Genomic DNA, 25785 nt, shown 5'->3' with positions numbered 1-25785 from the left:
TCCTGCTGGAGTTCCCACAACTGCCCGCTGTAGACCTAGATTGAGGACATTTTTTTCCTGTTTTGGTAGTCCTTGGGATTCCAACCCTGCACGGATAAATCTAGCTAGAGATTCCAAAGATCAATGCTGCTTTCGATACTCTCTCCCTGCGGCAAGCTCACGACATATTTTCTCACAAGTAATAATTAGCGACAGAAATATCTGACCTACTTACAACTCCACAAATACACACACTTGGCTGCCTGCACATCAGCTCCAAGGCCGTCAGAAGGAGCCTGTTTGGGAACAGCTTTTTTTAACCTGGTTGGATGACACTTCTGCAGTGGACAGTTTGGGATGGTAATTTCTATCCACCTTACTTTTCAAGACTGGCATGCCCCTCTGTGCCCTGCCTCCTCCCCTTTTCAAGCCCTGAAGCTGGTGATTATTTTTATATTCAGTTCCCACAAGCAGAGAGGGGACTGAGTCGTTGTTGGAGAGATAGATTATGCATAGATCTTTTCAGATTCCTCAAAGCAACTTAGACAACGGGGTGTGTGTGTGTGTGTGTGTGTGTGTGTGTGTGTGTGTGTGTGTGTCAAAAAAGGGATAGTTTGGTGATGTCCAGTTGTATAGTGTTAGTTCTGCCCTTGCATTTTGTAAACCCAGCCCTTCAAGGTTCGGTCAGAGTTTCCTACTCATCACCCTGTGCACCTGTACCTTGTCTCGGGAGAACGCCCCTCCCTTTCCCTTGCCCTCAAAGGCTTTCCTAGATTTGAAAATGTTCTTAACAAAATTAAACTATGCAGGATATGTGGTCCTGGGACAAGGCAGGGACAGGCCAGAGCTGGCAGACCTGGGTCAAATGGCCAGAGCATTCTGGAGCTTCCCTGTGGGAGGCTGTGGTCCCTTCCAACGGCCTCTCCCAGAACCCCAGCAGCAGCAACTGTTGGGATTCAGCCTTCACGTGACACCTGCTGTACTGCTACCTGCTAGTGAATGCGGTGCAAGTTGGTGATGGTAGTGAGGGCACCTCTGCTGAATTCTGTGTTTATGGGGTACCTGCTACTGAGCCTGGAAACGCAGTGAATAAGACATGTCCTTTCCAGTGCAGTTTAGGGCTTTGGGCTGCCTTAAGATGCCAGTGAAAGAAACCCAAGCCACCAGGGTTTTAAACGACGCTGAAACTAAATAGGATTTAGGAAATGTGTAGTGAATGGCCGGATGGAAGAATGTGGCACAGGATGGGAGATGGGAGGGGACGTTCTCCAGCCAGAGGACATCAGAGAAGGGCTCATGGGAGACACGCACCTGTACCTTATCTTATTAGTGTTTTCCAGGTGGGGAGGAGGTGGAAGGGAAAGGCCACTGCAGCCCAAGGAAGCAGCTTGTGCAAAGGCAGAGAGGTCAGTAGAGAACGCAGAGCATTTGGGAAGTTGCATAAAGGTCAAAGGCAGTGTGGAAACTGAGGTTGGAGAGGGAGGTATGATGAGATTGGAAGTGAGGGAATGTGTTCTCTTTCTGGATCCACAAGAGGGAACAGTTTTAAGGGCAAGAACTTCCCAGTGCCATGCCCCGTTCCCATCTCTCTCCATCCGTGAGATTTAACGGTTTATGTTGAAATTTCCACAGCACGGGAAGAAACTAAGAGTCAATCACTCCAGCGCAAGTTCTAAGGAACTCCTTTGATTGGCCAGGGGTCTTAGAGAAGGTAGGGTTTCCTCCCAGGTTTAAAGTCCCTTTCTTCCACACCCCTTTGGACTCCATGTTTGGGTCCCCTTCCTTGAACACTCCCTTCGTGGAAGCCATCTTTCTCTTCTAGATTTCCCCTCTGGAGTCCCCTTCCACACTCTCTATTGGAATTCTGTCTTCCCCCTCCCAAGCTCCATCTCTCTCTATTCCCTTCCACTCAGAGTGGAAGCTACTTTCCTCTCCTGGATTCCATCTTTCTGGATTCTCTCACTCAATGTGAGAGTTAGCTGTTTCTTTCTCTCTCCTTCGCCTGTTTCTCTCTCTCTAAATAAATAAATCACTTTCTACAAACACTTTTGAATCTGGCATTTACTGCGCACTGCGCCATGGTCCCCTCTCTCATTCTTGAGAGGGCAGGAGACCAAGAACTTGGAGAAACGTCCTCTCAGGGGAGCTGAGGGCACCATGAACCCCTGAACCCCAACATTACAGAAGGAACTTTGGAGAACATGGAAGGGATTCAGACTCTAACATGAGGGCAAAGGGAGGTGAGTCAATTGCTGGAAGAAGGGAGTCACGTGATTCAGTTTGGACTTTATAGGTTCCTAGTACCAAGCACCATCTGGATAAGAAAAAGGAGATTCTTCACAACTCTCCCACTCCCCAGTCCCCGACCCAGGGCCTATGCCAGCCAGACACTGGTAGCTGTCCTTCTCTAACCTTCAAAATGCACACAAAAGTTAAAGAATGAGGCCGGGTGCGGTGGCTCATGCCTGTAATCCCAGCACTTTGGGAGATGGAGGCGGGTGGATCACTTGAGGTCAGGAGTTCGAGACCAGCCTGGCCAACATCCTGAAACCTCATCTCTACTAAAAATACAAAAATTAGCCTGGCATGGTGGCACACACCTGTAGTCCCAGCTACTTGGGAGGCTCAAGCAGGAGAATTGCTTGAACCTGGAAGGCGGAGGTCACAGTGAGCCAAGATCACACCACTGCACTCCAGCCTAGGCAACAGAGAAAGACACCGTCTTAAAAAGAAAAAAAAAGTTGAAGAGTGAGAACATTGGCAACGATGCAGCAGCACTTTTTTTTTTTTTTTTTTGAGACCGAGTCTTGCACTGCTGCCCGGGCTGAAGTGCAATGGAGCCATCTCGGCTAGCTGCAACCTCTGCTTCCCAGGTTCACGCGACTCTCCTGCCTCAACCTCCTGAGTAGCTGGGATTACAGGCACACACCACCACACCTGGCTAATTTTCTGTATTTTTAGTAGAGACGGCTCTCACTATGTTGGCCAGACTGGTCTTGAACTCCTGACCTCATGATCCTCCTGCCTCAGCCTCCCAAAGTGCTGGGATTACAAGCGTGAGCCTCCGCTCCATACCTATGCAGCACTTTTGAGAGGTCGAGTCCTAGCCGGGCAGGAGGAGGAGGCAGGAGAAGGTTGCTACGGCAGTGCCCCGGGGGCACAATTCCGCCATCCTACATCAATCAACATCATGGCAACCTGCACACCTCTCTGTGTGGGGTCTCCTGTCTGCTTTGCATTTTTTAAAAAACTAGATAGATCATGTTTACTTCGATTTTATATTCACTAATGTTTTAGAAAATATAGGTGCTGGCTTTGTGTGAGTAATGAAGACCTGCAAGTATTTCAGTGGCATTCTCTAGCTGTTTCGATGTTTTACACTTTCCCCCATTTGAGATTAGGAGTTAGTTTGGCTCCCTTCTTTTCTTCCTGAACTTCATTGACATTATCTGAGGTTTTGGGATCCAGGCTATAATTGTTACATTATTGCCCTTTTGTCATGCAACTGCCCTTATAATTACAGTTGGTCTTTTTGTATTCTGTTGTGGCCAGATGTATAATAACTTAGAATTTTGTCTGTTTCAACTAAAATTAGTGTTGTTGCCTGTTCTTTTTATGTCATGATTTCTTCATGCCTGTGCTCTTAAATTTGTTTCATCCCTCAATAGGTTGGAGTACTTCCTCAAGTAATTTTTTAAAAAGAGGTACAGAGGTAGTATATTTTCTGAGCCATTGTATGTCTGAAAATAAATTTATCTTGCTTTCTTACTTAAATGACAAGTTGGCTTGGTCTAGAATTATTGCTTTACAACATTTTCAGACTTCTTAGATGCTTTGCTATGGTCAGATAACGGCTGTGGAGTGAGGTAGTTTGGAAAAGCACAGATTCAAGTCCCAGACTGCCTATGGCCAAATAACAGCTCCGCCATCTGCTGTGTGACATTGGGCAGATTACTTAACTTCTCTGTCTCCGCTTGATCTGTTAGTGGAGATGACAATAACAGGACCTATCTCATAGAGCTGTGTGGAGAATAGAATGACTGAATGTATGTACAGTGCTTGGTTCATGCCTGGGACATAGTAAGCCCGATGTGCATGTTCGCCCCTATCAGTTGGGCATTTAGGATTGTTCTCCATCTCTTCCTCCCCACATCCTTCATATGTAGCTGCCTTTTCTTCCTGGAGTTTTTAGGACTTTTCCTTTGGCTTTCTAATTTGAAATTTTTCCAACCACGTTGCCTGGAACGTAGGAAGTCCTTCTGATCTGCACACACAATTCCTTCTTCAGCTCAGAAGAGTTTCTTGGTATTTCCTCTTTGATTACAATGTTTGATTCTTTTTTTCTGAACTCTCATTCATGAACACCAATTTTTTCATTCACTGGTCATCTCTTCTTTCTTCCCCATTTCTTCAAAATGATCCTATTATCAATCATCATTTTAATGTATTTTCTTTTCCTCTGCACTCTTCCTCCAAATCACCAATTCAGTGATCTGAGGCATCAGTTAGTTCTGCTGTGACTACCACCAGGGTGGCCACTGTGCTTTTCTGGTTTCCTTGCAATGCATCCTTGTCTCTCCCAGCTCCTTTTCCATCTCATCTTATTGGTTTTGCAGGCTTTCTGCCCTCTTGTGCTCTACTGAGGATGCCTGAAATGACCTGCGGTGGGTCAGTTTGGAGGTCTGCTCACCCACCCTTTCCCTTGACTACAATAGTGTCATCCATAGCACCGATGTTGGTTTTTTCCTTCCTAACTCATCTGCACGTGAGGCTAGATGGATCGGGTCTCTCTTCACTGACTGCTGATCTCCTCCTCCAGCCTTCAGTGGGAGGGGAAGTAGACATTTGCAAATACTGGTCAAATTTGCAATTGCTAGCAAATATCCATGGAATAAAACTCTAAGATTTTTCTGTGACTCCCTCCTACCTCCATTGTTCACTTCTCTGTGTTTTTAGTGAGGTGGCCGTGCACATCGGGCCAAGGTTGGGCAGAAGCTTCTTGTGAAAGCACTTCGGGCTTCTGGCTCAGTGACCCCATGTTGGTTGCCTCCAGGGCCCTGGCAAATGCAGGCCTGGCATCTAAAGAGGCTGCCCCTCCTCCACACTCAGCCTCCTCCTTATGGGAGGAGACCCCAGAGCTTTGGTGACATCCATTTAAATTGGTAAGAACAATGGTCACATAACACAAGCAGGTGAACACCCTCTTTCCTTTAATCCCCTGCAGGGCCAGCGGTTTGCTAATTCCGCTTCTGTTAGGCACAGGGTACAATATGCCTATACCTGTTGGCATGTGTTCAGGGTATAGCTGCCTGCTGCCTCCCAATTCTTCCCTGGTACCAGCCTGGGGAAAGCCCTAACTCCAAAGGGCTCAGAACTGATGCCCTGGTTACCGGCTCCTTCAAAGTTGCTCAGATCACTGTCATGCCATCCTTCTAAACCCATCCCTACAGAAGAGGTCCTCTATGGTACTGGAATCACCTGTGACAAAGATTCTTGGCTTGGCCAAACTTTAGTCAGACTCCTGGACCTTCTACTAGGCCCATCTGTGCACTTGCTTATGGAGTCCAGTTTTAGCAAAAGAATCTTGCTAAGTCAGTGTAGCCAGAAACCTCCTTCTTTAACATCTGATCATCCTCAACATCTGATCAGGTTCCTCATCCACCACCAGCCCCCAGGGAATGTCTGATCACCCTGACCTGCCTTCAGCCCACGCTGTCTTCGGAGTTCAGTCTAATCTCTCTCCCCGTTGCAATGGTCCCTATACTGAGGAAGGAGACCCTTAATCCTCTTAAGCTTCTAAGAGCCCTTCCCCCTAGACTTCTACGCTGTATTTCAACAGGAGAAGTAAAGGCTATCAGACTGGCCCTATCTTTAATTGCACTCCTATAGATGGCTGGCATGGCATGGAGGAATCTTTCCGGAAGGCATTGTTTTTACTTAAACATGATCACACCCCCACCTAAGTCACATACCCCACACCTACTTCATGGATCAAGACCTTTTCACATGTAACTTCTAGAGTTGTAAACCTTTAAAAGGGCAGATATTTTCTTTGTTAGGGGAGCTCAGCCATTAGGCAACTATGCCGCCTCTGCTCCCAGCTGAATAAATCACCCCTTCCTTCCCAGTTCGGTGTTCAAGAGGTCTTTCCTGCTTCAATACCTACACCAAGGATCCTAAGTCTTTGTTACTATGCTTTTAACAAGTGTCATTGAAGAGGTTTTCCTTTAACTCCTGCATGAGAACCACCTGAATCCTGGAGCCCATCATGAAATGCGCTGAGTCACAATCCCTGGTGGGTCTGCCCAGACGTCTACAATTTAAACAATCCCTCTCTTATTTTAATACCATATAAAGTTTGAGAACTACCCCCTAATAGGATCTTGAAGGTCTATATTTGGCACAGCCCACATCCCTCGATGGAAAAAGATTTTGCTCCTAGTGTGGAGCATGGTTCTCAGATTGGTTCGTTCTTCAGGCATGTAAAATGCTGGCATTAGACTCTTCATGTTTATTTAAGGGGGATGATTCGAGGGGAGCAGAGTTGGGAGTGGTAACCCTGGGAGCAAAGCATGGGTCAGGGCCCAGGCTTTTTTTCTGTCTCTGCATCCTCAGGAGACTTTCCTCTGATGAGATTGTCCAGATACTGCGGCTTGTGTGCTGCCCACAGCTCAGGCGCAAACAGCAGAGTTCACTAATTCTCATTTCCAGGCGAACCATCACCATCCATCCAGGTAGGCCCTCTCCACGCTTTGTTTCATGGAATTCTCTCAGTGCCCCACCCTGCCCCCACCACTTCCTACCAGCGCTTACTCTAGTAGAAGTCCAATGAGGAAATTCTCCCTCCCTCTCTCTTGCCCAGTCCTTCTTTCCCTATCTCTCTCCTTCCCTCCCTCCTTTCCTCCCTCCCACATTCATGGAGCACCCATCTGCACTGGAGAGGAGCACAGACAGGGTTCCACCCTCCAGGAGCTCACTGGGCAGTGGCGCACTGGGAGTGGAGCACTACAGGTAGAGGAGTCAGCCCTGAGAGGCTTGAAGGTATTGAGTGCAGCACAGCGGGACAGATAGGATTACTGGGGCAGTGGAGAGAGGTCAGGCCTGCGCCCTATTCCAGGTCCCACTCATTACCCGCAGTACCTAGCAAAGCCATCCACTTGTTTTGGGGCAGGCACGAGCCTCAGGGATGACTATGCGTTTCCCAGAAACCCTGTGGCTTGGGCCTGGGAGCTTAGCCGGGACAAGAACAGGGAAAGGCTTTAGCCACTGACTGGTGCCATCTAGGAAGTGGCCACAAGGTGGTAGCAGAGGATCGATGGCGTCACCAGGCTACAGCCCCAGAGCTCTGGTGATCTGGCTGTGGCCCTGGACATTGATAATTGAGCCAGTCCCTGTGCCAGATCCTGGAGCAACGTGGTCACCACCCTGATGAATGGAGAGAGTCAAAGTGTCAGAAACACATGCATGTGCATGTACATGGGCACATGTGTAAGCGTATGTGCATGCATGTGTGGTGTATGCATGTGCATGCCTATATATGTATTGCATGCACGTGTGCAATGTGTGCATCTGCATGCATACATGTGTGGGCATGATATACACATGTATATTTGCTGACATGGGTATGCTCACACACGCACATCTATATACATACATGCATGCATTGTGTGCACACGTGTGTTGCACATGTGTGAGCATTTATGTATGTGTTGTGCATAGGTATGTGTGCATGAGTTTGTGTATGTGTGTGCATATGATTCATGTCCATGTGTAGGGGTGTGTGTGTGCACAACACAGGTGCATGTGTGTGTCTGCATTGTTGGCTCTTGGGCCTCCCCATCCCATCTTCCAAGGGTCTATCTCAGGGATGACGGATGAATGAGCTTCCAAGGAAGCCAGGATGACGGACACTGGAGCTGCGACTGAAGATTGTTCAGGACTCAGCCAAGCAGCTGGCCGCAGCCGAAAACCATGCCTGGCAGGCCTGCCAAGCACCAAGCCACCTGTGCGCTAGGCCGAGTGCAGGGAAAGGTACAGCGTGTGGAAGGTGATGTAACCACCGGCAGGTACTGCTGATGGTCAGGGAAGACCTCTGTGTGAAGTGACCTTTGAGCAGAGCCAGGAAGGAAGTGTGGGTTCAAGACAGGTGGATGTGGAAGGGGAGGGTCCAGACACTCCTGGGGTGGGATTGTGTTTGGGGCAATCCAGCAGCAGCAAGGGGTGGGTGGGTGAAGGGGTAGTTAGAGGTGGGGGCACATGATTCTGAAGCCCACGTGGGCCCCTGCCACCTTTGGCTTCTTCTCTGCCCCCTTTCTGCCCCCCTCCCACCACTCACCTAGATGCCTACAACAGCTTCCCAGCCTGGGGAAGAAGCCCTGAAGCTTCAGGTCCTGATGCAGCCTCATTTTCCCTCCTTCTGAGGCTTGGCACCCACCTCCCTGCCTCTGCCACCGCTGTTCCCTTGGCTTCTGCTCCCCCCACTGAACTGTACATCTGAATCCCACTCAACCTTCCAGGCCCACCTCACCCCTCACCTCCTCCAAGAAGCCTTTCCTGCCTTCTGAGCCTCCCACCTCACAGCCCAGCGTGGGTTAGTTCTATCCCCACAGCCAGCCCATCAGGATTCCCGAGGCTAGGGGCCCTCCACAGCACCCTCGCCTCCCCATCCTTTTCAGCTCATGGGACAGGAGGCTACACAGCCATCTTGGATGGTCTGAGGACGGGGGACTGTCCAGGATGGTCTACTTGGCTGGGCTGGGAGGAGAGTAGCAAAACCTTGGGTTTGTGGCCACCATCCCCAAGGCCCTGGATGTCAAAACTTCTAAATTTTGTCTTACAGTGTGTTAAAGGGCAGGCTCTGGAATCACACTGCCTGGATTGTGTCCTTGCTCCACCACTGAGCAGCTGAGTGACCTTGGGCAAGTTACCTAGACTCTCTGTGCTCCCCATGTGCAAAACGGGGATAATAGGGCTGCTGAAGCATCCATGTGAAAAGCACTGAGCTCACCAGCACGTGGTGGAGCTAGGGCTTACAGAGTTATTAGTTACGATTGCTACTACCAGGTTCAAATCTAGCTGCATCTCTGTGATCTTGGACAAGTCAGTTAACATCTGGACCACCAAAGCCCAGCCCCCATCCCCTGGCATCTTGAGTGTTCTTGTGCGCATGCACGAGCACGCACGCGCATACACACACACACACACACACACACACACACACACACACAGGCAAAATGGATTGTTTTGTTTTTGTCTTTTTGAGACAGGGTCTTGCTCTGTCACCCAGGCTGAAGTGTAGTGGCGCCATCTTGGCTCGCTGCAACCTCCACCTCCTGGGTTCACATGATTCTCATAACTCAACCTCCCAAGTAGCTGGGATTACAGGCATGCACCACCATATCTGGCTAATTGTACTTTTAGTAGAGATGGGGTTTCGTCATGTTGGCCAGGCTGGTCTCGAACTCCTGACCTCAAGTGATCCACCCACCTCAGACTCCCAAAGTGCTGGGATTACAGGCATAAGGCACCACACCCGGCCCATAGAAAATGTTTGTTCACTTGTTTACTGTCTTCTTTCCCTATTGCAGACCTGAACATAAGCTCCATGGGGCAGAACATTGGTGCCGTTCACCAGGGAAGCACCAGCTCCCAACAAAGTGTCCGGCAAATAATAGGTGCTCAATTATTACTTGACAAACAAATGAACACACGTGGACTTCCGTTATTTGTTAAACAGGGGATGATCATTCCTGTCTCACAAGGCTACTGTTGGAAATGAGCGAGACCACAACACATGGAAGCCCCCCAATTTTCCTCTACCGAGTGGGAGAAGCGTCTCAGGACTGCTATCTTGGAAGTGGACACAAGGAGGCAGCAAAGGGCCAAGTCACTCAGGACATGCTTAATCCTTGCCAAGTGTTTCCAATCCGCCAGCAAGCAGGCAGGGGGAGCAGAAAGAGAAGAGAGGGGCCCTCTTGCAGCTCTTGCCAGGTGCCAGGGAGCTGTAGGCTCTCACGGAGCAGATTGATGCACCTCACTCATTCCTTCACCAAGCCTTAATTGGGTCACAGAGAGGGAGAGACAGATTCTCACTCTCGCGGAGCTCTGAGCCTAGCAGGGAGAGTCTCTGGACACACAGTTAAAGGAAGGTGTCTGCGCTAAAGGCATTTCATGAACACAATGACCCTGTGTTTTAGGCTGAGATGTGGTGGCAGAGCCAGAGTTAACCAGGTGAAGAGGAAAGGAGATGGTGAGAGCTTCAGGCAGAAGAAGCAGACTGTGCAAAGACCCCAAGGTAGGAAAAGACAAATCCATTTCATCTTTGGCCTAGGGACAAAAAGGGACTCACCAAAATCACACAGTGAGAAGCAGAGCCCAGCTTTCTGGCTCCCTGTCCAGGCTCCAACCCTCATCCCTAGTCTCTCTTCCAACAAGCTTCATCTCTGCTGTAGCAGCAGCTGGGCCGGAGGCAGAGGAATTTTGGCCCTGACACAGCCTGACCCAACTTCCCCAGAATATGAGCTCATAAGAGATTTTAATTTTGATGTCTAGACTAAGACAATGACCAAATGTCCTGCAGCGAGTGAGGCTGATAAGAGCTTGTATTTGGGGAAACAAGACAGCCCTCTCTGTTATCATGCTTCAGTGGCCCCTGGCCAGGGCAAAGGGGCTGCGGAGGCTGGCAGAGCCGAGCATGAAGGTTTCTAACAGAGTGAAGCCACTGGCTGGGACTGAGAGATACTTGGACAGTTGCAGTTAAGACTGACCCTCATCTAGATGAGCATTCCAGGGAGCCTTGGTTTGGGACAGGGTAACCGTGTTTTATCAGTGGGAATAGATAAGGTTATAGTGGAAACAAAACAACTGCTAAATCTAAGAGGCTTCAAATCATAAAGATGTATCTCTCACTCATGCAGAGTCAACCCCATGCTGGCCAGGCGTGGCCCCTGGGTATCAGCCTAGGAGGAGAGCGAGAGAGAAACTGCAGCATCTGCAATTGAATGCTTCCACCCAGCAGCCACAGCCAGGCGTGTCCATGCCCAAGGTCAAGGTAGAGGCTTGATGCTGTCATCCGTGTGCCGGAGGGCGAAGAGGCCCTGGAACACAGAGCAAGCAGCACTGGTGTCCATCTCCCCACTGAGGCACAAACAGAGATGCCGGGGGAGCCACAATGGAGGCCAAGTCTCATGTAGTCAGGTGTCCTGAAAAGACGAGGCCTGGGGCTGGGCAACCTACCTTGAACAGTTGTGTCATTCATGAGCAATTGCTCTCTGCCCTGTGCTCTGGAGTTGTTAGGACATTTAATCCTCCCAATGACACTGTTATGTAGGTACTGATGTTCTCCCCCATTTTACAGATGCGAAAACTGAGGCATAGAAAGGTTAGGTAATCTGGCTGAGTCTACCCAGCATGTAAATGCCAGAGTGAGACATCACACCAGGCGTCCCACCTGTGAACCTGCTTCCCTAGCCACCACACCGGAGTTGAGAAAGATTGGGATACCCCACAGAGAAAGGCCTGGGGGCCAGGGCGGGGTGCCTGGGCAGAGGTAGGATGCAGAGGGCTGCTGGCACAAGTACTTGCAGCTTTGCGGAGAGAGACAGAGAGAGAGAGAGAGAGAGAGAGAGAAAAGGGGGGTTTTATGAGGAGCAGCTTCTGTGGTAAGTGAAGCTTTGAGTGGAGGTTGGGGTAAGAGGATTGTTAGGACATTTTGCTGCCACAGGATACAAGTCCTGCCTTCGTATCGTAGATTTCAGCAAAGACTTATGGCTTTTATCTTTTTCTTTTACAATTATTTGCTTTTTCTTTCTGAGACAGAGTCTTGCTCTGTCACCCAGGCTGGAGTGCAATGGTGCAATCTCGACTCACTGCAACCTTTGCCTCCAAGGTTCAAGCAGTTCTCCTGCCTCAGCCTCCTGAGTAGCTGAGATTACAGCCATGCACCACCATGCCCAGCTAATTTTTTTTTCTTTTTTTGTAGTTTTGTATTTTTAGTACAGATGGGGTTTCTCCATGTTGGCCAGGCTGGTCTCAAACTCCTGACCTCATGATCCACCAATCTCAGCCTCTCAAAGTGCTGGGATTACAGGTGTGAGCCACCAGGCCCAGCCTATTTGCTTTTTTTTTTTTTTTTTTTTTTTTTTTTAAATTTGGAAGTTTTTTAACACATAGAATAGTTGAAAGAATACCCCTCTCTGAGATCCACGATTAACATCTCAGCCCTCCATCGAGCTCTGTTTATCTCCTTCCTCCCCTTCTTTTGCCAAACCATCCAGTATTAAGCTGCAGACATCATGATACTTCACCCCCAAATATGTCTACACCTCTCAGGACCAAGGTCATTCTCCTACGCAAGCTCACACCAGTGCCACACCAGGGATAATCAGCACTGGGCAACATCACCCAACACAAAGTCCACACTCGCATTCCACCAGCTGCTCCAAAACATGCTGCTGTTGATTTTTCCAATCCGGGATCCCGCCAAGTGTCCTGTGTGGCGTTTGGCAGTTGGCTGGTGTGTACCCCCACTCTGCTCCTCATGACACTAAATCTTTTCAACAATCCAGGCCACATGTCCTGCAGAATGTCTCATGATCCCAGGTGAGCTTCAGGCCAAACTTTTCCAGCAAGGATAGCACATCCTGTCAGCTCACATTGCATGGACAAGGCCCAGCCTGACTGCTTTGGGGAGGTGCTGGCTGCCGGGCCCTGCTATCCTCAAAGCACGCCCCCCCCCCCCCACCCCTGCAGTGAATACAAAATCTCTGGAGTGACACTTCAAAATTTTGTGAATATCTGTTCCCCAACCACTTGCATCCCACGGTCTCTTCACATGCACTGATGATTCTCACCTGAATCACTTATCACATTGGAGGTTATAAAATGCTGATTTTCTAATTTTTTTTAAGACAGGGCCTGGCTCTGTTGTCCAGGCTGGAGAGCAGTGGCACAATCATAAGGTCACTGCAGCCTCTAATTCCTAGGCTCAAGTCACCCTCCTGCCTCAGCCTCCTGAGCAGCTGGGACTACAGGTGTGAGCCATCACACCCAGCTAGTTTTTAAAATGTTTTGTAGAGATGGTGTCTTGCTATATATTGCCCAGGCTAGTCTCCAACTCCTGGCCTCCAGTGATCCTCCCACCTTGGCCTCCCAATAATTCTTTAGACAGATAGTGAGAGGAGGCCTGGTTCTTTTGATGCAGAACTATCTGAGACTTGTCCCTGGCCCCCCAGTGCCTTCCAGGTCACCCTGATGGCAGGTGGTAGGAGGGTGGGCAGGATATCATGGCAGAGGATGCTGGCACCAGGCCCGGCTCCAACACCAACTGTCTGTGGGGCCCTAGTGTGGTCTCAGAAGCAGCAGCACTGACTCAGCTGAGACATCGCTAGAAACCCAGGGCTCTGAGTGGGAATCTGCATTCCAACGATTCCAGGGGACCTGTGTGCAAGTGAACAGAATCTGGCAAGAGATGGCCCAAGGAACCCCATGAGCCTCTCTGAGCTTGAGCTTTTCAAGGCTGAGACCATGAGTCAGGCCCCTGTTTTTCAGAAAAGCAGATTCTAATGCCCACCTATGCGAGGAGGTGATGAAGGCTATGATGACAACAGCAACAACAACTGCCATTTCTAAGGAAGGAAAACAAGCTTGGACATTGCACCAAGGTTTCTGAATAGTATGTTTGTAATCAATAAGAAGGGTGGAATGGAAGGGGACAGGAGGCAGGGTGGGGGGCAGAGCCTAGTGAGGCAAAAGCCTGCCAATGCCTTAAGTCTCCTCAGCCTCATGTGTTAGCTTCCAAATTCATGTCAGATTCTCCTTCTGTTTCATGATAATAACAAATCCGGCCGGGCATGGTGGCTCATGCCTGTAATCCCATCTCTTTGGGAGGCCGTGGCAGGTAGATCACGAGGTCAAGAGATTGAAACCACCCTGGCCAACATGGTGAAACCCCATCTCTACTAAAAATACAAAAAAATTAGCTGGGCATGGTGGCATGTGCCTGTAGTCCCAGCTACTTGGGAGGCTGAGGCAGGAGAATTGCTTGAATCCTGAAGGCAGAGGTTGCAGTGAGCCAAAATGGTGCCGTTGCATTCCAGCCTGGAAACAGAGCAAGACTCTGTCTCAAAGAATAAAAATAAATCCATGTTTGTTTTAAACTGCTATCAGGAGAGCATCAATTTCCTACCTTATTCATCCCACGGCTTTGTCCCTCCCCGAAGCAGCCCCGGGATGCAGGAATCTGTCAAGTTTCTAGCAGAGAGGGACCCTGGCAGAGAGGGACCAGTTCACAGCTGCAGGAGGCCTTTGCCGGTAGATAGGAGTTCACAGCTACAGAGAGACAGGGAGGCTCAGATTTGTCCAGAATCTCAACTAGGTGAGATGTTTCTGCTCCACACAATCCTCACCGGTGTCCAGCGCTTTCGTCTGCAAGGCTTTCACTCCAGCCTCCCCTCCCATCAGGTTTTATGCAAGCCCCATGGGCCCTGCTGGCCAGGCATCATGATCATCCCATTCTACAGATGAAAGCTGCTGAGGGCCCAGAGCAGCACAGCAGCTCATCTGAGAGTGCATGTCAAGTGGCTCAGGTGTTCTGACTTCTGGACCAGCGAGTCTTCATGCTGGCCTGGCCCGGAAGTCTCATCCCTTCCCCTATGCAGGGGGAGGCATCTTCCCCAGTAGGATGAGCAGGGTGTGGTACGTTTGCCGAGCAGTGCTGCCAGGAGTGGAGGAGAAAGGTTCCACCTGCCTGCTCCAGGGTAATCGGAGCCTCAGGAAATGAGGCTGTTCTGCATTAGGAGTCAGGTGAGAGGAAGGGGAGACTGGGAGAGCTCTAAGTTCTCAAATCCAGGCAGCCCCAGGCTCACCCATTTTCAGGGCCTGTAGGCCACCCCGGGCTGGGTAGCAGAATGTGCACAGTTTGCGGGTTGCGGAACAGGAGTGACCTTGAAGAGAAGTCAGGTCTCAGCCCAGGTTGAGGATGCTTTCTCCCAGTCACTGCCAACCTGGGATGAGACAGGCTGCCTGAGCAAGTAGTAAGCTTCCTGTCCAAGAGCTGTGCAAGCAGAGGTTGCTGACCTCACCCTCCAACCAGCATGCTGCAGACAACTGGTAGGCCACATGCCGTGTCGATCCTCAGGACCCCATTCCAATAGGTGTAGCAAGTCTCAATGCTTTGGCCCTTGCTCTCATTTTTGGCTTTGCCATGAGGGGTGGTGGAGGACCCCACTGAAGGTCATGTCTGCCGTCCCCATGTGGTCTGGCAGAGGACATCAGGTGTCCTGGGGAGGAGATGACCACAGAACTAGGAATCAGGAAACCCCCTTCCAACCCCACAGCATTGATCCACGGATGCTGTGTGTCTTTGAGCAAGTCACGTCACCTCTCTGAGTTGTCCATTGCCTTCCAGGCAGTGAGAATATTGCTCCCCCTACCTCAAAGGGCTAATTTTGGACATTCTCAAGAAATGGATGAGGGACCAGATTTTCAAAGTGTACTCTTGCTATCCCAGAAGATTTTAGGATACTATTATCCCCATTTTGCAGATGGAAAAACGGAAGCCCAGAGAGGGGAAGCAGCTTGCTGAATGTCACAAAGCATGTCAGAGGTAGATTCCGGACTTGAACTCAGGGCTCCAAATCTCAGTTCAGAGCTGTCGCTCTCAAGACACCCCACAAGCAGGATCACTGGAGAGAGGCAGGGTCCCCTCTCCCCTGAAGATGTCAGTTTTCACAGTGACTGGTGAAGGAGCCCGTTGGCTCTGTGGTGGGACTTAGCCTGACTGAACAGGGGGACCCTGGCTATCTCTCCCCTTCCTGGAGTGCCAGGGGATTCCCTTCCAGAAAACCTCATGGTTCTGCAACCCACACTCAGGCTAGACAGGAAAGAGACCCACGAGTTCCTTGCCCTAGGAAGGCTGGGGGTCCCGCCCAGGTCTGCCCCAATCATCACTCTAATTGGTATAGCATGTCCAAGTTCACAAAATGCTAGGTGACATTATACAAGTCCTTCCCCCTCCCTGGGCCTCAGTTTCCCCATCCATAAGCTATATCAGAGGTTGGGTGTCAATCTCTCACCACCATTGCCTCAGCTCTGGCACATGCAACAAAAATGGAGGCTTTGTTTCTTTCTTAACCCAAACAGATTAAAATATTCTGGTCCAAGGCAGCCTCGTTTGAGTCCAGTCCCCATGCAGCTCTCACAATCGGAGCATCCTCCCCCAGCCCGAGGGCTCCAGATGGAGCGGCTCCTCTGGGCAGCAAGCCAGAGGCAGCCCAGGCACATCTGCTTCCACTCTGCGCCCTCAGCTGGCTGCTCTGCCAAGGCCTTGGCCCACAGCCTCGCAGGCTCTTGGGGGGCTGGAGAGAGCACCGGGTCCCATTATGGGGGAGACAAAGGCCCCTGGCAGGACAACACTTGTAGCCTGCACATGCTTTCCCGGCCCTGCACCAGCAGCCAGTTCTGCTCCCAGCCCAGACACCAGAAGGCCAGCCAGGGCAAACACACAGTGACTCCGGGGGAACAAAGAGAGGCCGTGAGTGGTTTACACAGAAACAGGTCTTATAGGGCTGAGGGGCAGGGACAGAAGGGCAGCCATCCGGAGGTGTGGCTGCTGGAGGGGAGGCTGAGGGGCAGCCTGGGCCTGGGGGTGGAGGAAGGTGTTGGCTTTAGCGTCAGACCTGAGTTCGAATCCTCACTCTGCCACCTCCTAGTGGTACAACCTCAGGCACACCCTCTGCCCTGTCTGGTTTCTCATCTAAAATGGGATGGTGATGTTACCAAGTCTCAAAATCACTGTGAGAATTGCATGAGCCCAGGCATGCAACGTGTCTTCCATGTAGTGACACCAAGCTAATAGTAATTGCTATTATAATTATTATTACTTCCATAGACGTTAGTGTTGGGTAGAATGAAGGAGGTCCGTCCCAGTTTGATATCCTGCTCCCAATACATTGCCCCAAACAGCAAGCAGACAGGTTTCTAGATGCCACTACAGCCACAACACAGAGGGACAGCGATGTCTTACGGGGACTGGGTGGGTGGAAACAGAGCTGAAAGGCAGAGGCCGGGCCCTGAGGCCTGTCCATACCCCACTGTGTAGCCCCCACACACCTAGACCGCACAGGGGTTCAGGATCTGCAGGCTCTGACCTGAGTTCTGAGACTCTGGAGGTCTTCACTCAGTAGCATGGCCATAGAATCTATTTTGAGAGTGAAGGACAATGGAGCAAGCCCTGTGGGTCTCTTGGGGCAGAATGGCCTGACCTTCTCTCCGAAGCAGTGTGACTTCCCAGCAAGGGCATGGCCACTAGGTCAACAAGCTTTCAGCCAGTCTTGGGAACCTCATTTCTAATGGCAAGGGCAGCCTCAGGGTCTAGGGTGCCTCCAGGGACAGGGGACAGGCTGATGTGATAGCTGCTTTCTGTAAGGTCCCACTTCTGGGATGAGGAAACTTAAGGAGAGGGGACTGCCTCTGTACAGGCAGTGCCGTTCTTTCTCCAGGAATTCAGCCGTGATGGTTTATTAGTTGATGCACAGATATTTGCTAATACTTACTTTGCTTCCTGGGATAAAGGTGGTCCAAGGAAGCAAAGCAGAGCTGTGGTCAAGAAAAACCAGGGAACCACTACTGTCAGAATGGTCAGGGAAGGCTCCTCCAAGGAGGTGTCAGTGCATGAGAAAGCAGTAGGTAGAAAGGAGGGGGCAGAGGTAAATATACCCCAGTTTTTCTCCTTTCTCTGTGTCCAGACCTTTAGCTCAGTGATCATATAGCTGGTTCTTATCTCTAAAGAGGCAGAACCTAGCTCCAGGTACAGTGGCTCATGCCTGTAATCCCAGTACTTTGGGAGGCTGAGACAGGAGGATCACTTGAGCCCAGGAGTTCGAGACCAGCCTGGGCAACATACAGAGGTTCCCCCATCTCTATAAAAATTTTAAAAATTAGTCAGGCATGGTGGCAAATGCCTGTAGTCCCAGCTACTCAGGAGGCTGAGAGAGGAGGATCTCTTGAGCCCAGGAGGGCAAGGATATAGTGGGCCGTGATTGCACAACTGCACTCCAGCCTGGGTGACAGACCAAGACCCTGTCTCAGAAAAAAAGAGGCAGACTCTATTTCCCCACCCTTGACTCTGGCCTTGGCCATGTGGTTTGCTTTGGTAGTAGGATGTTAGGAAACTTGACCCACACAGAGGTGAAAATATACTTCAGGATTCTGCCTTTTCCCTTGGTCTTCTGCCTTCACCTCAGCAGACCTGCTAGGTAGAAGAAAAGACACATGGAAGAGAAGCCTGGTTGTCTAAGCCACGCCAGCCAAGGCCAGCCCAGACCAACTAACTGTCCATCAACCACCAACACATGAGGGAGCACAGCAGAGCTCAAGATCCGTGGAACCACCTGCTTCACTCACAGCTGCTTGCAGAAGCTTGAGTGCACCAACCAAGACCAACCAGCACCACCAGATCTGTGGAGCTGCCCAGTTCACCCACCGCCTCCCAAGGAACCACGAATGATCATCGTTTCACATCACTAGGTTTGGGATATTTTGTTATCCAGCAATTAACTGAGACTGATAACTGATACAGGTTAACTGGTACGGGGGAGGGCATTCCAGGCTGTGGGAACAGCAACGACTCAGAGATAAGAAAGAGTGGGTGAGTTGAGAGAAACTGAAAAGGCGGCCAGCATAGCTGGAATGCAGTGAAGGACAAGGAGGGAGAGAGAAAATGAGATCCCAGAGGTGGATCGGAGCCAGATCACGCAGGGCCTTGCAGGCCATTGAAAGGGTGTGGACATTTTTTAAGTACAGTGAAAGCCAGCACTAGGTTTTAAGAACATAATGGAGCTGGGCAGCAGGAGGCGCGGGCGGGGCAGGGAAACCAGTGCAGGCATCTGATGCAATTGACTTTAAATCTCCCTCTGGCCACCCTGGGGGATGGATTAGAAGGACTAGGAGTGGAAATGGAAAGACCAGTTATGGGGCTCTCCCCTTTGCAAAACAGGTCTCAGGCACTGTTAACATCAACCCTGCAAAGCGGACATATAGGGAAACTGAGGCAGGGGGAAAGGAGCAAATTATCCATGGTCATACAGTGAATCCCATGGCAAGGGTAAGACTGGGATCCTGTGATCCTGACTTCTAGTCCAGAATTTTCTCTCCTGTTCCCCTTGGGCTTTACCAAGGGGCCAGAGAAAAGATTCACCCCACCCGCACCCTCCAATGCTGCCTGCCATCTCTCCATCCAGCCGCCTCTCTGCCCATTTCCAACACTGGATGAAATTTCTTTTTCCTCACACTATCCTTAGTCTCCCAGACTTTCATCTCTGGTGCTCAGGGCTGACTTGGGTTTAACTGTGATTCATTCTGTCTTGAACAGCTTCCTAATTATAACCATTCACTGTACACCAACCTCCACCTAGCTGCCAGAGGGATCCTTCTGGCTCTGCTCCAAACTTCTCCATGCCTGCCATTGCCTTTAGAATAAAGTCCAATCTCCCTTGTCCAGCATTCAAGTACCTCCATGACTGGGCCACCTCTCCAGCTGGAAGAGCATGAGCTCTGTAGTTGGACTGTCTGGGATTCAAACTCCACTCTAATTGTGGAACAGGAAGCAATCTCCTAGACTCTCAGAGCCTCCACTTCCTCGAAGCTAAAATGGGTACAGCAATAGGACTCATCTTGCCCAATCGCAGTGAGAACTGACTCACCTGCAGCAGTACCTGGCTTGTAACAGGGCTCAGTGAATGGCTGCCCTGTGGCGGCTGCCCTCCCTGGCAGGGTGAGTTCTCAAGAAACTGCACTCTGTGGAGGGTCCGTTCCATTCCCAGCATTTATGTTATGTTTCCGTTTCCACCATCGTGAAGGTGAGGGTCAGGAACTTTAGAACAGCAGTCCCCAATTTTTTTGGCACCAGGGACCAGTTTTATGGAAGACAATTTTTCCACAGACAGGAGATGGGGATAGGGAGGGGTGGTTTCAGGATGAAACTGTTCCACCTCAGATCACCATGCATTCATTAGATTCCCATAAGGAGCGTGCAGCCTAGATCCCTCGCATGCACAGTTCACAATAGGGTTCGCAATCCTATGAGAATCTAATGTCTCTGCTGATGTGACAGGAGGTGGGGCTCTGGCGTAATGCTCACTCAACCGCAGCTCACCTCCTGCTGTGCAGCCGGGTTCCTAACAGGCCACGGACTGGTGCCAGGGGCTGGGGACCCCAGCTACAGAGAGCAAGAAGTTTAGATTCCCAGGTTCGTGAGTCTGAGTTTGTGAATTTATCTGTGCACACCCATGGTAGGTAACCTCTTTGAGAACCAGACCCACATCTAGTGAGGATGTGACCTGTTCACTCACCCAAACATGGGCCTGAAACCCAGGCCTGCCTCCAAGCCCTCCCAGCTCACCTGTGTAGGCCACCTTCTTCTTAAGATCATTCCATGGATCTCATGGCCCTTTCCTTCCCTGGGGCCTCAGATGGAACCACTTTATCCACCCTGCAACTGAAGCAGATCCTGTAGTTAATTGAGAAATCCTTTGAGTGACCTTAACCAGGCCGAGTACTATACTATCTTCTAAAGGCTTTTTACACAAATTGTTCTCCCTGCTCTGTACCTACTCAGTTTGCAAGAGATCTAAGGGAGTCGCTGTCTACATGGGAACCCCAAAGATTGAAGCCCTCTGGCTCTACCTTCCAATTAACAGCCTGATTAAGAGGCCATTCAATGTATTCTCAGCTAACTAAGGGATCTGCTTCAAGATGATTTTATGATCCTGCTTCTCTTGATTAAAAAAAAAACAACAACAAATGAATCTCTGCCTTCTCAAGTACCCTACTACTTCTGAATCATCGGATTTTTCTTGTAATGTACACAATCCCATTTGTGTAAGAGGAACACATCATAAAATCATAAAAATTATTTAAACAATCAGTAAGGATATCAGCAACGTTATCAACCAACTGAACTTAACTGACATTTAATTAACGCTCCACGCAACTATAGCAGACCATTATCCAAGCACACATGGAGCATTCACTAAGACAGGTCATATGCTGGGCCATAAAAAAACTCTCAACATATTTTAAAAGACTGAAATTATGCCAAGTATGACCTCTGGTCACAACAGAATTAAACTGAAAATCAGTAACAGAAAGATATTTTGAAAATTTCTAAATATTTGGCAATTAAAGTCATTATAAATAACACATGGGTCCAAGAAGAAATTGCAAGGCGAATAAGAAACATTTGGAACCAAATAGAAATGAAAGCACAGCGTATTAAAATAAGTGGGATGTAGCTAAAGAGTGTCTAAAGGGAAGTTTATAGCTTTAAATGTTAATATTAGAAAAAAGATAGGGTTAAAATCAATAATGTAAGCTTCCACCTGAAGAAGCCTAAAAAAGAAGAGTAAATGAACCCAAAAGAAGGAGAAGGGGCAATTTATTAGTGAATAGAAATCAATTAACTAGAAAAGAGAAAACAAATGGAGTGAATCAATAAAAGCAAAACATGGAAAAAAAAATAAATCTCTAACTAGACTGATCAAGGAAAAAGAAATATAGACACAATTACCAATATCAGGAATGCACAGGTGCATCAACATAGATCCTAACAGGATAATAAGAGGATTTCACAAATAGCTTTTTCCACCAAAATTTGACAACTCAGGTAAAAAGAAAAAATTTCTTAAAAGACAGAAACTACCAAAACTTAGCTTGAAACGAAATAGAAAATCTGAATACTTCTATATCTATTAAGGAATACTTCTATATCTATTAAGGAATTGAATTTGTAGTTAAAAGTTGCAAACAAAACAAATTCCAGAATTTAATGATAAATTCTATCCAACATTTAAGGAAAAATACCACAAATATTATACAAACTCTCTGAAACAATATAGGAGAATTTCCCAACTCATTTCGTGAGGCCAGCATTCCCATGACACCAAAACTAGATAAAGACAATGCAAGAAAAAGAAGGAAAGAAGGGAGGGGGAGAAGAGGGAACTACAAAACAATGTTCCTGATAACCAGAGAGGCAAAAATCTTCATATTTTAGCAAACTGAATCCAGCAATGTATAAAATGACTGACTACATTTATCCCAGGAACACAAAATTAGTTTAACATTTGAAAATCAATTAATATTAATCACAATATTGGATAGGATGAGAAAAAGCCATATAACTATTTCAATAAATTAGGGGGGAAAATGACAGAATTCAACCATCATGTATGATTAAAAACCTCAGCAAGCTTGAAATAGAAGGAAATTCTTTAATTTGACAAAAAAAAATCTATTAAAAACCTCAGGGTAAAATTATATTTAACGGTAAAGATTTCTTTCTCACTAAAACTGGGAACAAGTTAAAATATCCATTCTCACCACTTAGATTCTACACTGTACAGGAGACACTAACCAACGCAATAAAGCATGAAACAGAAATAAAATATAAAATCCTAATAAAATACATACGTATGGGAAGAGACGGCGTAAAACAGTATTTTAAAATGAAAACACAAGCCCCATAATTATACACATAGAAAATCCCAAGGAATCTAATAAAAAGCAACTAGAACTAATGAGTGAGTTTAGCATAGCTGCAAGATATAAAGTCAATGTTCAAAAGTGAATTGTATTCTATGTACTGACAATGAACACTTAAATACTGAATTTACAAAAATACCATTTACAGATATGTCCAAAAAACATGACACATATAATGATATATTTAACAAAATATATGTAATACCTCTAGGAGAAAAACTATAAAACATCACTGAGTGATATTAGGGAACTCCCAAAGAAATGGAGAGATAATATATTCTTTGACTGAAAGCCTCGATATTGCTAAAATTGATCTATATATTCTCCCCCAAATTAATCTACAGATTCGATGCAATCCCAATTAACACCTAGCAGGCTTTTTTTTTTTTTTTCTGGTAGAAATTGGCTAGATGATTATAAAATGTATATGGAAAACCAAAAGACCTAGAATAAAATAAATTGAAGAACAAATTTAAAGGATTTAAACTACCTGATTTCAAGTCAATTATAAATCTATAGTACTTAATGCAGTGTGCTACCGGCAAAAGGATTGACATGAAGATGGATGGAACAGATTAGAGAGCCCCCAAATAGACCCAAGCATACACAGTCAATTGATTTTGACAAAAGTGCCAAGAGAATTCAGTGGGGGAAAGATTATGAACTTGAGGTAGGAAAGGATTTCTTATAAAGCACTAAGCATAAAGGAAAAATTTGAAACATTTATTACATTAAATTTTTATATGTCTGATCACCAAAAGGTGCAATTAAGAAAGTAAAAAGGCAGCTGGGCACGGTGGCTCACACCTATAATACCAGCGCTTTGGGAGGCCGAAGCAGGCAGATCACGAGGTTAGAAGATGGAGACCATCGTGACTAACGCAGTGAAACCTATCTCTACTAAAAATACAAAAAATTAGCCAGGCGTGGTGGCATGTGCCTGTAGTCCCAGATACTTGAGAGGCTGAGGCAGGAGAATTACTTGAACTCAGGAGGCAGAGGCTGCAGTAAGCCAAGATCATGCCACTACACTCCAGCCTGGGTGACAGAGTGAGACTCTGTCTAAAAAAAAATAAAATGAAAAGGCATTATTGGGTGCAGTGGCTCACACCTGTAATCCCAATACTTTGGGAGGCCAAGGTGGAAGGATCGCTTGAGCCCAGGAGTTTGAAACCAACCCGGGAAACATAGGGCAACCCTATCTCTACAAATAAGAAAACGTATCTGGGTATCGTGGCATGTGCTGTAATCCCAGCTACTTGAGAGGCTGATGGGGGGGGAATCACTTGAACCTGGGAGTCTGAGTCCACCAGCCTGGGCAACATAGCAAGATCCCATCTCTAAAAAATTTAATACAAATATACTCGTGGTGGTGGCGGTGGGCAGGGCAGCACTGTCAGCTGCTTCCAGAAGCAGGTGGCTTGTCTCTTGGAGTTGTCCTTTCTAGCTGCCACCTCCCTTTTTATTTACTATAAGTAAATAAAATAAATAAATAAAAAGGATTTTTTAATAGGTAAAATTAAACTCTGTGGTTTAGGAATGCCTATGTAGATGCAAACCTATAAAATAAAGCAAAAAATGATCAAAAATCACAATCATGACTAACTCTAATAGAGAGAAAGGTGCCCTGGGCGTTCTAGTTGCTGTTAAGGTTCTATATCTTGACCTGGGTATGTGTTAGGTGGGTGTCTGCCTTAAAATTATTTGTTAAACTACACACCTATGTTTATACCCTTTTCTCTCTATATGAAGTATTTCAAAATTAAAATATCATAAAATATAACAAGAAAGAAAACGCTGGGACATGTGCAGATGAGAGAGAAATTAAATGTGCCTGAGGAAATCAAGGAAGACTTCACAGAAGAGGAAGTTGCTTCCTGTATCCTGAGAGTCCTCCACATGCTATACCCTGGAATGACAAAAGTAACCAAACACATGCTCCCTGCCCCGATGGAATTTACATTCCAGGAAGGGAGACAGGCAGGAATCAAATAAACATGCTGTAAATGCCTAAACTGCAGATGGAAATAATGGCTGTGTCTGTCTGTTCTTACACTGCTATAAAGAAATACCTGAGACTGGGTAATTTATTAAGAAAAGAGGTTTAATCAGCTCACCATTCCACAGACTGTGTAGGAAGCATAGCAGTATCTGCTTCAGGGGAGGCCTCAGGAAACTTACAATCATGGCGGAAGGCAAAGGGGGAGCCATTCACAGGGCCGGGGGTGGGGGGGGGGCGAGGAAGAGGGAGGGGGAGGTGCCTCACACTTTTAAATGACCATATCTCAGGAGAACTCACTATCACACGAACAGCACCGGGGGGCGGCGGGGGGAGGGATTCTGTCTTAATGAGCCAATCATCTCCCACCAGGCCCCACCCCCAACATTGGGGATTATAATTCAACACGAGATTTGGGTGAAGACACAGACGTAAACCGTATCAATGACCCTGCAGGTAAAGTCCATGGGCCCTCTGTATATGTTGGAGATGCCGTCTGAGCTGAGATTTGAGGGGTGGACATGGGTTGCTTGGAATGGTGAGTGGGAGGGGGCAGCATCCAGTGGAGGTCTTCAGGACGGCAGAGGCTTGACTGTGTCCCCTCAACCCACAACTGCTGAAAGGTCACATGGCCACGTGCAGAGAACCAGTGAGGGAGTAGCATGAGATCAGCAGCATGGAGAGGTGGGAGAGGATATTTGAACTGGGTTTTGAAGGGTGGAGAGGAGTTCACCAGACAGAAATTATGAAATCCTTGAGGGCTTCGAATTCTGTGTCTTGCTCACCTACATCTCCTACATAGTTGTGCTCAGTAAATATTGTTTCTCCTGGAAAGTGAAAAGTCAGAGAATAGAAAAATGTAGAGGTTATAAAACTGAGACCACTGGTCTTGACCTCAGGGAAATGGAGTGCAACTGGGGGAGAGAGCTTACTTAGCATCCTGGGCTCTATCTCATCTGTCAACAGCTTTAGTGGTCCAGTGAAGTCACCAACAGAGGGAGGTAGCAGCTGGAAAAGACAGCTACAAGAGACAAGCCATCTGCTTCTGGAAGCAGCTGACATTGTTGACCTGCCCGCTGCCACCACCATGAGCCTGGCTTGCACCATCTCCGCCACACCCCCAACCCAAACCCCAGGGTCTCATGAGGGTGACAGCAGCAGGGCTGGGGATGCTGGAGCCAGATGCAATCAGAGTGGGCAGCCGCGGCTGCGGTGGCTTCGGAATCTGGTTGTTAGTGGGCGGCTGAGGGAGCCGTGCTGTCTCCCCT

This window comes from Sapajus apella, unplaced genomic scaffold, assembly GCF_009761245.1.
Source record: "Sapajus apella isolate SASKATOON/1434 unplaced genomic scaffold, GSC_monkey_1.0 scaffold46, whole genome shotgun sequence".
NCBI lineage: Eukaryota > Metazoa > Chordata > Mammalia > Primates > Cebidae > Sapajus > Sapajus apella.
The sequence above is the reverse complement of the archived record's forward strand: the minus strand, read 5'-3'. Positions refer to the sequence as shown.